This window comes from Chrysemys picta, chromosome 1 (assembly GCF_011386835.1).
Source record: "Chrysemys picta bellii isolate R12L10 chromosome 1, ASM1138683v2, whole genome shotgun sequence".
Taxonomy (NCBI): Eukaryota; Metazoa; Chordata; order Testudines; family Emydidae; genus Chrysemys; species Chrysemys picta.
In genome coordinates, this window is record NC_088791.1 from 199,239,436 (window position 1) to 199,255,176 (window position 15,741).

Here is a 15,741-nt window from a genome sequence, read left to right on the forward strand (position 1 = left end):
AAAGTTATCTATTTCAGGAGCATTTTCACTCTTGGTGTCCTTGATGTTATTAATTTAACCAGGTCATTCCTTTAAGAGGTATTCATTTTAAGGGATTTCTCTGATGCACCTGGGTCAGATTTTCAAAGGAGCTCAGTACACAGCAGCCCCTGTTGAGAACAATGATGAGAACATTAGGAGTTGTTGGCTGCTGAGCTCTTTCGAAACTCTGGCCCCTTTTTCAGATGCCTAAATGGAAGATGAACTCGGGAAAATCTGGCTCATAGTTTTTTAACAGATGCAATCTCCCTTGTATAGGGCATTCTGAAAGAAATGCTTTAGTTCAAACAAGAATTAATTCAGGGAAGTCCTATGGCCTGTGTTATGCAGGAGGTCAGACTAGAAAATCAAAATGGTGCCTTCTGGCCTTAGAATCTATTCATTTCAGTGGGGCTCTGGTATGCCAAAAGACTTTGTGTTCTGCCTTTCAGAAAGGAAGAGAGAAGCATAAGAAAAAAAAAAAGGTATTGATTCACTTGAGTCTCCAGCACAGAACCACTTCTGGTGAAACTGTGTGTGAGCACATATGTGCATTAGCCTGTAACTGCAGATGGCACTCCTAAGTCTCTTTGATGGTAATGAACTGAGATTGAAAGAATTGGTTGTAATACAGCGTGTAATCTGGAAGGCCTGGCCCCGCCCTACAATAAATTCCTCTTGCTTCACTGTTTGCGGCTAAAGAGCAGCCTGACGGCAAAACCTTCCTACAATCTTATTTTGTTAATGACTATGAGATTCCAGATAAGAAAATCAATACATGTTATGGTGAATTCTTTGACAGCACTAATGTTTATGGTTGTTTGTAATGCGAAGTCAAACTTAACCTGGGAATCAAGACGTTATCACTTGAGCAGTACTGGTAAATAATCTCTTCAGCCAACTGAGCAATTAATTACTTATGATAGCAAGCTGACGCACCACAAGGTATGTGTGCCGCATTTGTTTATGCTAATCGGTGCTTTCCCTCATGGGCTCTTTAGCAGGTGTTGGAACATGATGTCATGTAGGGCAGGCTGTGAAACATGTAACCACAGAACTATTTGGTGTTGTAAATAAAGTAAAGTAGCTCAGGAGAGCAGGCTGGATGGTAGGATGGGCAACCTCCTATTGCTGCAGGTTTGCATGGTTCAGAAACGGGAGAGCAGCCTACAGGATGTGTGATAGGCAGCCAGAAATTATCTGACAGGCTAGTTCACACCTCAGGCCTGTCATAGGAAGGGCAACAACAGGAGGGTATTCTTTCAAAGATTCTTTGTTAGGATAGGTTCTGCAAACCTGTGTCAGATATTATGTGTTTGCACACTACGTTTGTTTAGCAAATAGAGGGTGCGGTATCTCATCTTGTATGCTCAGTGTGACAGCTATAGCAATTTCCTGCAATATCTTTGAAAAACCTTATTGAATTAACTTAAGTAGCTTTGGAGTCCAGGGTATTAAAAACGCAAAGTGTATGTCTGCGTGTGGGCCTGGCTGGTCAAAGGGCTATTTTAAACAATGCATCAGACAAAAATGAATTAGACCCTTGGTAGAGCCTTTGCTGGAGCTGGGGTGATCTCTGGTAAGCTTATTATCATGCATGAATGTTCATTTATTGTTTTAATGTGTTTCCTCTGTAATGTGTTCACCTTAAGAATAAAAGTGCTTGCTTAGAAAGGGCTAGGTGGTAATTTACACCTGTGGGCAATTATAATCTCAGAAGAGAAAGCAAAGTATAGACACAGGGCTGCTTAAGCAGTTTGACTTGCTGGCGAACTCACAGCGTAGGCAGGGAACTGTGGAGCCTGGAAAAATCCCAGACAGGAGAGAGAGAGAGAGAGAGAGAGACATGAATCTCCACCCAAGAAACGGGATGCCTGAGGAGTCAGGAGCTGAGAGTGGGTGTCTTTGCTGGACTATGAGAGGGAAATACAGGTGCACTTGTCCTGAACTGTGACACACATATGCTACAATGGAGTCCACTGGGTAGCTATGTTTTTATTGGCTAGCAGTATCTGGGACCGGATACAGATGTCAGGAGAGCTTGGGTGGTGCTTTTAACTCATATCTTGCAGGAAAGGTCTCCAAAATCATAAAACCATCTATGCTAATTTACTAACCAGGGCAGGCAATGAAGCTGGTGATATACAATGTGGTCAAATGTGCAAAAGAAACATACAGATATATTGTTTTCCCCTTGCCCTTCCAGTTCTAGTGTCCTCTGGTGTCACCCATTTGCTGAAAAATTCTTCAGCTCCTGCTGCTGGGCATGCATGAAGTACTGCTGTTGTCTCTCCAGCAAGAAGAAAAGCCCTGTTGATACCTATGGTACGTAGACTAGGAGGATAGTGAAAATCAGTACTGACAAATTCGGGAGGGGGAGGTGAGGGGAGAGTGTTTTCTCCATATTTCTGTGTGTATGTTTGGTGAACGATGGGAAAATCACATTTTAGTATTGTACAGAAAATGCAGGCATAGGTGCTGGAACTAGGGGTGTTGATACACCCCCTGTCTTGAAGTGGTTTCCATTATATACAGGGTTTACAGTTTGATTAAATGGAGCATAGCACCCCTATTATACAAATTGTTCTAGCACCCTTGAATGCAGGTGCAAGATGCCTTTTGCCTGTTCCTGGCTCTGCTACTGACCTGCTGTATGATGTAATTTCTCTTCTCTTTACTTTGGTTTCCCCGTTTATACACATTTTACAATCATTCTGACCTTTCTCACGGGGCTACTATTTGTATAGCACTTTGAGACCCTGGCACACATGTAAGGTATTCCACCATGTGACAGCGTATTCCCCTGCTGTGTAAATGGGCAGAAAGGTACGGTGACTGTTCAGATTTGTCAGGTGGCAGAGACACTGGCAGAAGTTGTTAAAATTGTATTTTACTGTTTGCCCTTAAGCCAGCTCTGCTGCTTGACAAGGACATACTGAAAGAAACATGCAGCTGAACAGGCTTCTGCTTCATAGGGACTCTCTTCTGGGAACTTTGACTGAACTCTTTACTGTCTGGGTTCCCAACATAGCCCCAGCCAAGGACAAGCTCAGGAAGGTCTAGCTTTACTACTGATCATGCCAGATCTTTCCCTGAGGGCAAATCCTGTCCCCTCCTCCTCAGCTGCCGAAGTCCCTGACAGCGGTGGAACTGGTGTAGTTGCACTGTGTGAGTCAGAGGCAGAATGCCAGAAGCCCACGCACCCTCTGTGCCAATGAAGCCAGCTGTGCAGCAGGTCATTCTGCGCTACTGGTGGGGGGCGGAAAGGGGGCAGGGGAGAGAGGCAGGGCAGTCATTCTAGAATGACATGGCTCAACCAGCAATTCTTGCCTCCCTTATAAGAGAGAAGCACCACCAAGAGCACAAGCTACATCAGCAGTAGTGGCCAGGCCACAGAGCAGCCTGAGGGACAGGAGTCTTCCTCCCCCTCCTTCCCCCCCCCCGCCCCCCACTACTCCTAGGTAATGGAGATGCGTGTTGACCCCTGTGGTTTCCTTCCTGATCCAGCACATTCTCCTTGAAAACCTTCACAGCAGGTCTTGAGTCATTCAGTAGCCCTGGAACCAGGATAATTGGTGCACATCAGCTCCAGAAAGTAGTTTTGATTAACTGCATTCTGTCTACCTAAGAGTTACCCTGCAGTTTCTAGTGGATATAATATTCTTTCTGACCCAAACACCTGCCTTGTGTTTATGCACACTGTACAACAGCTGCATTGCACTGGTGGGGAACATAGTTCCTCGAACTTGTAACTTGGTTTGGAGGCCTTTGGGATGAAAGGCCATATTGTCAAACCTTGACTAGTCAAAAATGCCCCCACTACATATTAATTGTGCTGAAAATTCCCTTAGTGATCCAGAGTAGGGTGACCCAGCAACATCCCAATTTTATAGAATCATAGAATATCAGGGTTGGAAGGGACCTCAGGAGGTCATCTAGTCCAACCCCCTGCTCAAAAAGCAGGACCAATCCCCCAATTTTCTCTATAACAACACTATTGTAATTAGATGCATCCCAGGAAAGTGATACAACTTGAAAGAAAGATGGCTAGAAATGTCAAGATAAATTATATACTGTACCTCTTTAGCAACAGTGTGCCAGTGCAGGTGAGTTTCACATATATCCATCCTTTCCTGGTGGAGGAACTTGCACTTATCTGGCACCAGAAGGGCATCACTCACAAACTCACCAACTGGAAGAAAACAATATGAAGTCTTCATTTCACTCATGATTTCAGTCTCCGAATTTTTGTTGTTAAAACTTAACAGTTATAGGGACAGTCCCAATATTCAGGGCTTTGTCTTACATAGATACCTATTACCCCACACCCCCTGTCCTGATTTTTCATACTTACTATCTGGTCATCCTAATCCAGAGTCAGTGTCCTTCATTACACTTGGATAATCGAGATCTGACTTTAGGGCAGACAGGTTTATTAGCATTTCTTCTGTGACTAGGATGCTCTTTCTAGTTGCTCCTGCGATCTCCATTTTTAGGGTATATGAACACAGGGCAAAGACAACAGAAACTACAGCATAATTACTTGGTAAACAGGGGCGACAGAGGCCCTGTACTCCTAATACTTTAATCTTCATGAGCTTTTGGCTCCAGTGTGCCATACAGGGAGTTCACCAGAGGTAACTGCAGAAGTTAGAAGAAACTGCACACAGTGTCATAAATTGTGTGGTTTTGAGCTTTAGCTTCAAAGGCTGGACTGTATTTCTGCTTAAGCAACACCACATAGTCAGTGGGGTCAATGCAGCTGCATTACTGATCCTGAAATAAATATGAAGTGTCTGCAAAATTTGGCAGAGCCTTGTTCAGAGGATTTGGATAAGACCTGGTAGTACTCTAGGTTTCCCTAGCAGTGGACGTAGTGAGGCTGGCAGGCTGGAGTGCCCACCCACTAGGTTAGATTTTCTGCTTAGTGATCAGCAGTAAGATCTAACTTTAATTAATTTAATGCAGAAGTGTATTTGAATCATGGAGATCTTCTCTTAACACTGTGATCCCTGCTCCAGAGTGGGGAGTCACCTTTCCCCGCTCCCAACTCCTGCTGAAAGAACTCTTAAATCAACTAAGCATGAACCCACAAAACATTTATTTAACAGTTCAGTAAACAGCAACAAACTTAAAGCCTGAAAACATGCCGAAGTTCTGTTTTTTTTTTTAAATAGAGAATTCAGACAAACAGGGAAGAAAAAAAGCTCCTACTGTCCCCTACAATAGCCAGGACCCAGCCAGGATCCAAGAGAGTGACACTAAACTTTAAGGAAAGGAAAACCCATTCTGCTCCTATGCATGTGAGACTATGTGATCGTGGCTTTTTCTGAAACACAGTCTTTACAATGGGAACAAGTCTCTAATCTCAAAGCTTTGCACTCAGTGGGACTGAGAATTCTGCCAGAGGTTCTCAGAGTGCACTGTGTGGATCACTGAGGACCTGATGACTCCCATGAATTTCAAGGAGCTTTAGATCAGGCCCATAATGAGGGAGGGAAGAAAGAAAGAAAGACACATTGAATATTTTCCTATTACTTTTCCATGAAACCAATTGCCTTAGTCAGGACATCATCAAGAATGGGAGGGGAAGTGGTTCGTGCAATAGCTGAGCTACCAGATTGCCTGAAGCTGGCCCCAGCCCCAGAGTGATGCTCACATTTGAATTCCAGCGTCCTTTGTTTCCCTTCCAAAACATTCCTGCACCAGGCCCCACATCATTCTGATTTTATCACCCACATTCCTAGAGGTGGCGGTACTGTTTGGATGCACTGCTTGCTCCATTAATCACAGATTTAGTTCCGTCCAGCTCCTGTTTCACTCATAGCAAAAGCACAGTATTTTGCTTTCATGCAGCATTCTGCAGAGGTTGTTTCCCTTTCCTTTCTATTACATTGTAGCTGTACCATTCATTTGTGATAATTCAGTAAAAAATCCAGTTAATTGAATGCACCCAGAGATGCCAGACACATTGAGACAGATATGTGTTTGATAACCTTCACATGCTACTGGGCACCAAAATACATCTGGGCGGGGTATAATGCAGCAACCCAGAGAACCTGGGAGGTAGCCTACATTAACCTGACATTTTGGTAATCAAGATTGCACACGCTTTCAGGAATGACCAGTCCTAATCACCGCAGTACCTTCCATCTCATATTGGCATACCAGGACTGTGTGTAACATGTTTTATCGGTGTCACATTTACAGAAGAAGTTCCCTGTAGCAGGAGCCACGTCTTTTAGGTACAGAGCCAAGCACACCATTGGTGAGCAATAAATAATACCATTTAACCAACTGGCATATTTAATGTCTAGAACACCAAAGTCTTGAATCAGGGAAGTGAAATGCACCAGGTGTGAGGGTGGAGTGGTGGTGTCAGAGTTGGAATCATAATAGGAATAAGCCCCAGGAATGGAAGAAGTAGCCCTGAGACTGAATGAAAGGCTGCTCCTGAGTGCTAACTTACCATATCCCAACTCGCTATTTGTTGTTGATAACTGAGGGAGAGAATCCAGAACCCCAAAGGGTGGATTATGTTATTACCCCCTTTAACTCAAGCATCTAATCAAAGTTTGGAGCTCTGTAGGGGGTTCCAGCTAGAAGGAGATATTTAAAGATGGAGTCTGGTACTTTTGATGCAATTTTCTTTATTTGCAAAGAACGTATTAAGTTCCGTTACCACAAGGGGAACCAACCAGCAAACAGCCTCCTTGCTCACAGCTCCGAAACTCATTCAGTCAGCACCCTCCAAAAGCTCTCTCTCACTTCTCCCTTCCCACACACCCTTATCCAAAGACAATACCTGTGAAGCCCTCTGCCTACATGGCCAATGTTTCTGGGTGAGCTCATATACCCTTTTTATCTCAGGGTGGACTACTTAGCTGTCTCTCTTAAATGAGGGGTGCAGGTCACAACAGTTTAGAAGTGGCTTGCCCAACCCACAACGTTTGGACACTGGCCTGCATTGGCAGTGACAAGGAGTCGCTCTGCCTCGAAGGGAGCATCAGAGCTCCTTAGGAACACAGCACACCTACTGCTACAGCGAGGTGAAAATTCTCAGCCAAAGCTTGTTTTTTGGGTGGAGGGGAGGGGGTTGTTTTGCTTTGGGTTTTTTTGAGCCAAAAAGTGCAGATTTGGTTCAACAAACATTTTGCGTTTCAGTGTTGACTTCAGTAAATTGTTTTGGTAAAAAAAAAAAGATATTGTAGAAATGTCGATAGTCTGACACTTCTGAACCATGTCGATCTTTTAGACTAGATTCACAAGGAGATTAGGCACCATTCATCAAACAGAAGGTGGAGGTGGTGCTCCACCCTTTACTGCCAATGGTTAGCATACTGACATTGGATGTGGGAAACATGTTCACATCCCCACTCTGGAGCAGGGACTTGAAGCCAGGTCAGGTCTTCCATACCTCATGTGACTGCCCGAACCAAACAATGGGATGTTCTAGGGTGGGTCTTAATCCCTCCTGGTGGAGCTGTTCCGCTTTGTATAAGTATTCATTGGAGCAGGGACCAGAACCCAGGGGTCTCTCCCATCCCTCCAGGTGAGTGCCCGGCCACTCGGCTGTAGAGTCAGTCTCACTTTCTGGCTGCACGCTATGAAGGGGTTTAAGAGCACACATGTTGCCTCTATACTAGGAACTCCCAAGCACAGGGGCTGAAGTTCTGCCTGAGTCTTACATGAGGCAAGCAGGAACAGGGAAAGGCTCTTTACCCTTTCTCCCCTCCATTGTGCTCCACTGTAAGGACCAGACGGCATCAGGCCAAAGCTCATTAGAAGCAAATATTTGTCAGGTGAAAGAGAGGAGACCTGTCAATGCCCAGGGAAGAGCACACAAGCTGCAGGCTCAAAGCACACCTCACCAGAGAGCAAACAGGAGAGACACATTAACAATATGTATGACTTCGATCCTTGAAGCTTTTGGCACTTATTTGGGACAGTGGGTGCTTTTCATTGAATGAATTGCAACATTATAGCAACCTCTAATGTCAATGTGAGAGTGGGCGGGGGAAAGGGGACAATCAAGAGTATACTAAAGAGAATTTAAAGAGGAAAAAAAAAGGAAAGAAGCAGCAACATGTGAACCAAGCACAAGAATTTTCACAGGAATCAGCGTTTGGCTATTTTCTGTTTTCCTTTGGGGAAACTTATTTGCCCAGCAAATAAACAGACTGCTCACAAGGAAGTCTGATCATTAGTTTTGTTAGGCAGGGGGGTTATTTTTGTCTTGTTTGGGCATGAGAGGGGAACAGATAGCACTGGAGTAGAGGTCACCGATGAAAAACAAGTTGAACAGAGTGAGTTTTGAGGCGGCATCTGGAAGACACTAGGATTGCTTGGTTTCAGAGTAGCAGCCGTGTTAGTCTGTATCCGCAAAAAGAAGAACAGGAGTACTTGTGGCACCTTAGAGACTAACAAATTTATTAGAGCATAAGCTTTCGTGGACTACAGCCCACTTCTTCGGATGCATCCGAAGAAGTGGGCTGTAGTCCACGAAAGCTTATGCTCTAATAAATTTGTTAGTCTCTAAGGTGCCACAAGTACTCTTGTTCTTCTTTTTTTAGGATTGCTTGGTGTACAAAAGTAAAAAGGCTGTTCTAGTCACAGGGAGCAGCATGAAAAAAAGTGTCATGGAGGCATGAGTGTGAGAATGTGATGGAGAGAAGGTAAGGAGAGAGGAGTGTGCAGAGGACTGGATGAGAGAGGATGAGTAGGAGGAAAGTCAGAGCTCAGATGTAGGCAGGGGCATGTGGAAGGAAACAGAACAGGATGCCAGTGGCGGGGATGGGGTTGACTAGAGCAGCAAGAGGGAAGTATGACTTCAGCTGAACCAGTTTCAATAATCTGGAGATGGGAGGCCAGAAAGGATGTGGTTACCCGTCTAAGGCTGGGTCTACACTACCCGCCTGAATCGGCGGGTAGAAATCAACCTCTCGGGACGCGACAATCGATCCCCGAATCGACGCTCTTACTCCACCAGCGGAGGTGGGAGTAAGCGCTGTCGACGGGAAACCGCAGAGGTCGATTTTGCCGCCGTCCCTACAGCGGGGTAAGTCGGCTGCGATACGTCAAATTCGTATCTTAAATCGACCCCCCCCCCTGTAGTGAAGATGTAGCCTAAGTGATGACTCACAGTTTTAGCAGATAGGACAGAAAACTTGGCATGGCTTATGGAAAAGTTATGGAAGCAACATGACTGGCTGCAGAGGGAGAAGGACAGAGGAATCAAAGATGATCCCAAGAGTATAAGCCTGAGTGACAGGACAGAGGAAGCAATTATCAATCAGAGAGAAAGAAAGGCAAGTTCAGTTTTTGACATGTGTAGCTTTGAGAAACCTATGGGACATCCAGGAAGAGATATTGGAGAGGCAGGACCATGGATGTTTGGGCACAGCTCAGGGGTAGAGAAGTGAACTTCTGAATCACCAACATAATGGTAGCAGAACTTGTGGGTGTGGATGAGGTCACCTAAGGGATATATGCAGAGGGAGAGGAAGGAACAGCACTGAGGAGCACTAAGAGAGCGTAGGAGGGGAGCCAGGAAAGCGAGATGCCAAAGAAACACAGGAAGACGGCCAGAAGCATAAGGGAGGTGGTAGTGTTCAAGGAGACAGGGAGCAAGGACAACTAATACAGAAAGAGTAAGCTTTTTTGGCCTGAGTAGGAGGTGGTCCTAGGGTGACCTTTGTGAGAAGAAGGTGGAACACAGACCAAAGTCCCATGAGGAGAATGCTGGACACTGTAGTGATGGGAACAAACAACTCACTCAAGGAGCTTGGTAGCAAACCAGAGGGAGATACAACAGTAATTGGAGAGGCTGGTTGGGCCAAGAGAGGATTTTTTCAGGATCAAAAAGACAAAAGCATGCTTGAAAGATGAGAGAAAGGAGCCAAAGGAAAGAAGCAGAGGATAAGAGAGGAAGCAGTTGAGGACAAAAAGTAAGTAGGAAGTGTGGGCAACAGATTAAGTAGAGGATTTAAAGATGTAAAGCAGGGAGATCTCTATCTCAGAGACCAAGCTAAGGAAAGGGAAGGTGAGAGGAGGAAGGGGCAAGGATTAAGAGTCTTGCCAAAATATTCTTAACTTCAGAGTAATAGCCAAGATTCAGGGAAGAGTAAGGGAGGAGAAATTTTTGGAGAGGGGAAAGTGGGAGAGTTGCCAGGGCTGGCAATGTGGGAGCTGTGCATAAGGGAAGAATTAGGATTAATAAATAAAGAATAGATTGGAACTGTTTATAGATTTATAATGTTTGAAGTTGCCATAAGAACAGGTCTTCCTTTAAATCTACTCAGACTGGAAACAGGAGTGGAGACAGCAAACCTAGATTTGGGGTTGGTAGGGCAGATAGAGAGGCAGTGAAAGAGGACAATAGAGTCAAAGAAGGGAATAGGGCAGAGGTAACAGATGGGATCATGGTTTTGACTGAGGGGAGGGGTATGAGAGAGAAGTAAGGGGCTGAGCAGCAGAGAAGTCATACAGGCGGATAATCTGGGGGTTTGGAGAGGCGTGACTGACGGGTCTGACAACAGGTGAGCACTGACAAGCGAGCAGCATGGAAAGAGCTACGCTGGCGTCTGAAGAATGGGAACTCAGACAGAAGAACCAGAGAACACGCCACTGAAGAATGTAGGCAGCCTAATGCTGCTCCACAGCACCCTCATTTATTCTTTTCCACACCCCTACGTTTTCCCTCCCACCAGGGCCTTCTGCTATTTACGACATAGCAGACAATTGTCCCAGCCTTCAGGAAAGAGCAGAGAAAAGCTCCCCCAACCCAGCACAGCAGGAATTCCCAAAGGCATCTGGCATGAAACAGAGCAGGGGAGTGAAACTGCTACTCCACTTCCTGAAAGGTTGGCTCCAGCTCTGCACTGGTGTGCTTGGGGCGGGGGGGAGCATATGCCCACCCTTGTCCTTCCCTAACCCCTTTGATAGTATTAGCATCGCTGTGGATGCTAGCCTTGCACCGGCCTGAGCACAAGGGCTGTGCTTGTGTGTCTGATTTCTCAGCATGGGGATGGGAAGTGGCTCCTGGTGTCCCCAGTTCTTCCCTCTGCAGTCTGGCTTTTCATGAGCAGTTGCATAAACCCGAGGATGGCTGAGAACTGATCCTTTGAAGTCTGTTAGTTAGCCAGAGACTTTATTGGCGGGGAGGGGTCCCCCTGAGTTGTGGCCATTTTGCACTGGCTATGGCAGTGACAAGGGACTGCAAACCAGCCCTAAAGCCTCCAGTGAAACACTGTGGAGAAGGGGCTCACATGTCGAGCCAGCTCCATGACACCCCCACAATACTCCTCCAGCACAGGGGGCGTGATGTAGGCTGTGGGACAGAGGAAGGATGGAGTGCAGCCAGGGTGCTTCTGTGCACCAGCTCTATGACACTGCCGGAGCAGCCCTTGAGGCAGTGAAACTAGAACATAACTTATGCAGCCCTCAGGGCAACTCTAACCTTCTCCATGGGCTGATCTAGCCCCTGTCCTGGCTGCTTTGGGATTGGGAAGGCAAATTGCCTCCGCTATTGGTCCCAGTGCTGGGCTCAACAACAGCACCAGGATGAATCAGTCTCTCTATGGATTGATAGCTCGATGCTACTTGTGGTAAGTATTGGGCTTCCAAAGGACATTAGCCACCTCACAAGTGATGCTCAGTCTCCGCTCCTTTAATGTTATCAGCCAGTTCTCCTGCAAGTTAGATAGGAGTGTGAAGATAAGATGAGAACTCTCTGTCGAAGAGCTCATAATTAAGGCTAAGATTTTGTCACACATATTTTTAGTAAAAGTCCAGGACAGGTCATGGGCTTCTGTGAATTTTTCTTTATTGCCCGTGACCTGTCCATGATTTTTACTAAAAATATCCATGATAAAATGGGAAGGAACTAGGCAGCTGCAGGGTGGCTGGGAGCTCTGGGGCCTCCACCACTCATGGGAGCTCAGAGCTCCAGGTTCCCCCTGCCATCGCGGGGAGCACTGTGGGAATCCCCCTGCCATCACCACAATAGGGAGCCGCAGAGGTCCCCCTTCCCATCCCGGCAGCAGGAGGTGGCTAGGGAGCTGTGGGAATCTCCCTGCCCCATGGCAGAGGCTGGGGAGCTGCTGGGGTCCCCCTGCCTGCAGCGGCTGTGAGCTGTGGGATACCTCTGCTGCCCATGGCAGCTGAGAGCTTGGGGGCCGCTGCCTCAGGCGGCAGGGTACCTTACAGCTGCCACTGTGGGAGGCGGCGGGAGCCTGCAGCACCCAGCCACCAGGGCTGAAGTCACAGAGGTCTTTGGAAGTCAGGGATTCAGTTACTTCCGCAACCTCCATGACAAAACCGTAGCCTTACTCATAATCCAGCCTGTTTCTCCCCAATCCCCACCAGAGAACTCATTACACAGTGAGAAGCCCCCTCCACATTTTGAGAGTTGCCCTGCCAAACCCTCTGCCAGCCATAGTAAAGGTTTCCCTCCACAGAGCTCTAGGTAGCCGCCATTTGGAACTGGTGTCTCAGCTCATGAGGAAACTCATTGTCTCTGGCAAGCAACAGAGCATTGTGCACTAGTTGGACACGGTTCCTGCTCTCATCCAGTCCATCACAGCAGCGCAGGAAGTACTTGGGATAGGAGCGGCAGCCACACAAAGAGCCAAGTGTACAAAAGCAGCAGCTAGAAAAATGAAATGCAGGAAAATACAGAGAGAGACCAACCAAGACAGTGTCAGAAGGACTGCCTGCGCAACTGGATCAGGAGACCTGCTTAAAGCACAGCTGAACCCTGGCCCACATAGAACAAGCTTCCATTTGGTAGCAACTGTGTCATTAGCACAGTTTATGGACACAATTAATGTCTTACCTGTGCTACATAAAGATGCCTTGCTTTGATCATCTTAGGGAAGAAGTGTCGTCGCTAATTCCCTTTGATCTTGTCTACTCTAGACTTGTTTTCTGGAAGTTCCCAATTTTTCCTACCATCAGTGCATCTCTACCAGTGATAGCAATGGAAAGAGAACAAGTGCAGACCAGGTGCTGCTGGCTGCAGCTCTTTAACCTCTGCAGGTGATCTAGGCTTGTTCAGAGCAAGGTAAGTGAAACACAATCATTAAAACGCCAGCAGCCTCCTGGAGCCTCATCCACGCTATTGCTCTCTCCACTACTATCAGCCCTGGCTCTGAAGCAGTGGTGATAACAGTGGGGAAGCCTTAGGAAAATAATCCTTGTCTAGAGGGTGAAATCCTGACCCCACCAAAGTCAGTGACAAAACTTCCATCAACCTCAATTGGGCCAGGATTTCCCCCTATATAGTCATTAAAAAAAAAAAAAGTATGCATTAGTGAGGTGAGATAGACCCTCACCAAGTCGGTTAAAAGAAAAACAGCATTTGTCTTATTTGTTACAAACTGATTGTGATTAATGTGGAAATAATTCTAATTGTAATAAAGTTAATGGGCCGAATTTTCAAGGGGGTAAATCAGCATTACTCCCTTGGCTTCAATAGAGCTCTGCCCATTTACCCCAGCCGAGGTTCTAACCCTAGATTTAATTAATAAGCGTGATCAGACATTTTTGTCCATGAGAAGCAGTTGAATTTGGATTAATATGCTAATGAGATTATGAACATAGATATTAGTTATTGTATTTGATAAACACAGGCTTGATCCTACAATGAGCATCACACAAACTGTACTGGGGGAACACTGATCAAGATTCAAGGCGTATCACAATTTAGCAGTCTAAAATGACTCTCTCTAATTCTTTCAAGATTCTTACATTTTAACATTGTGAAATGCTTACATCTGACATTTAATCAAAACAAGTCAAAATATTCATGAACAAACAGCTATTAAGGAAACAAGCAAAAGTGTTCACTTTTTTTTAAAAAATGAAGAATATAGTGTGCATATTAAGTACTTGTGGGTGGTTATTAAACTGCTTTGAAATCAGAGTCCTAGGGAGGGGAGAAGCTACATTTGGCTGCAAAAATCCATTTTCCTGTAAAGAAGAGTGCTTTTATGTCTTTTGTTTTCCTGGAAAAAAAAATTATTCAGATTGGAGCACTCAGAACATTTGCACAAGAGTATTTGCAAAACACGACAGTGTTGTGTGTTGTACATTGTAAATATTGATGTTGATTTTTTTGGAGGAAAGATTGGAAAATCAGGGCCCAATCCTGCTCTTCTGAATGTCTATGGGAGATTTGCTAATTACTTTTATTGAGTTGCAAACAGAGAATTTTAAGTCTTGAAAGTTCTTATAAATTCCAAGTTCTAAAGAAAGCTGTAAACTAGTTTTAAGGTTAAATTGTCTTAGAGGGAAGAAATGAGGAATGCTTCCTCACTGCTTCCCAAGTGTTATGAGCTAGCTCCTCAGTGCACCTGCACTCCGTGTGCGTAGTGGGAGGAAAGTGACTTTAATCCACCTTTGTGCTCCCTCATCACCTTTGGCCCTTGATGGAATTTAGAGCAGACTGAGGGCTGCTTTTAACTCTGCTGATGGAGCTATGCAGGATGGCAGGAGACTTCTACACGGGGGGATTCTTGGGATTAGGAATGTTTCCTGGCCTCTGTACTGCTGTGGAAGTGCAGAGTGGCCAGAACAAGGGCCAAGATCTGGCTCTACATAACTCAGAAGAGTTTGTCAGAAAGACCGTAAGAAATGGTTCCTATCCGGAAGGCAGAGGAACATCGACCACCTCAACAAGGTGAAAGATACACAGCGCCTTTTGAAATTGCCCCTCATCACTGAGGGAAGCTAACTCGTTAATTATGTATCTTGAGAGTTTGTTTCCATTATTTTATATCAGGTTCAACTTTTCATCTGAATGTTAAAAACATGAACGTGGTACCATATTTAAAATACTTGATCAACCTTACCTAACCAGTTTTGATAAAGATAGAACAGAAATGTTATCAGTTTCCCTTTCAAACAGATGAGACTGCTGATTTTGTAAAAAACCCCATCAGCAGAACCCTTTCCCACCACAACCTCCCCCGTCCCCCGCAAGTCCATATGTGGGTGTGGATCTCTTTTCCCTAGTGATGCATAACGTTCATTGGGGTTTATTCATTTTCATACTGACCAGACTACCTGGACACCACAAGTAGAGGAGAGGCTGTGCGGTCTGGTGATGACTGCAGCATACTTCAAGACATCTGCTTTTGGTTTTGCATAGACAGCTTGGGCAAAAATCACTGACCTTCTCTCTGCCTCGTATTACCCATCAGATCAATGGGAGGTAATCGCTACCTCATGAGGGAGTTGTGAAGCTTACTTAATGTTTGTACATTGCTTTGAAATCTTTGATTAAAGTGCGCAATATAATTGTGAAGTGTCATGTGTTAATTCCAACAGTGAACAGTTCACCAACAAACCAACCTACGTCAAATTTAATAAATTCAGGCTTAATCCATCTGTCAGAGCAGTCTAAATATTTGTGATGGTGAGTCATTAGGCGTGTGGCCTAATGATTTATTAATCTGATCTTTTTACACCCCATCAAAATGAGCATTTCCATTCAGCTTGAGACTGACAAGGTATAAGCGCAGCACAGACAACCAAAGACGGACATTGCACTAGTAAAATGAAGCAGGTTCACTTGCAGTCTGGGGCCCTTCTCAAGGGGAATAGGTAATAGATTCTTCTCTAATGCTGGAAACTGTAAAGCAAGACTTATCAGACTTCGCTGACCTTATCACAGACAGAAAAATCAGTAGAGTTCACTATCAAATTAAAAGCCCCACTGCA

The 15,741-nt window shown here is 45.3% G+C and overlaps 1 long non-coding RNA gene across 1 annotated transcript; it reads left to right on the forward strand.

Annotated features, from left to right (window-relative positions):
* Positions 1-1,108: 1,108 nt before the first annotated feature.
* Positions 1,109-15,315, forward strand: LOC135977407 (uncharacterized). Its single transcript, XR_010594888.1, has 4 exons — positions 1,109-1,597; positions 2,225-2,343; positions 12,937-13,081; positions 15,080-15,315. It is a non-coding gene; the product is annotated as an uncharacterized LOC135977407 (long non-coding RNA).
* Positions 15,316-15,741: the final 426 nt, after the last annotated feature.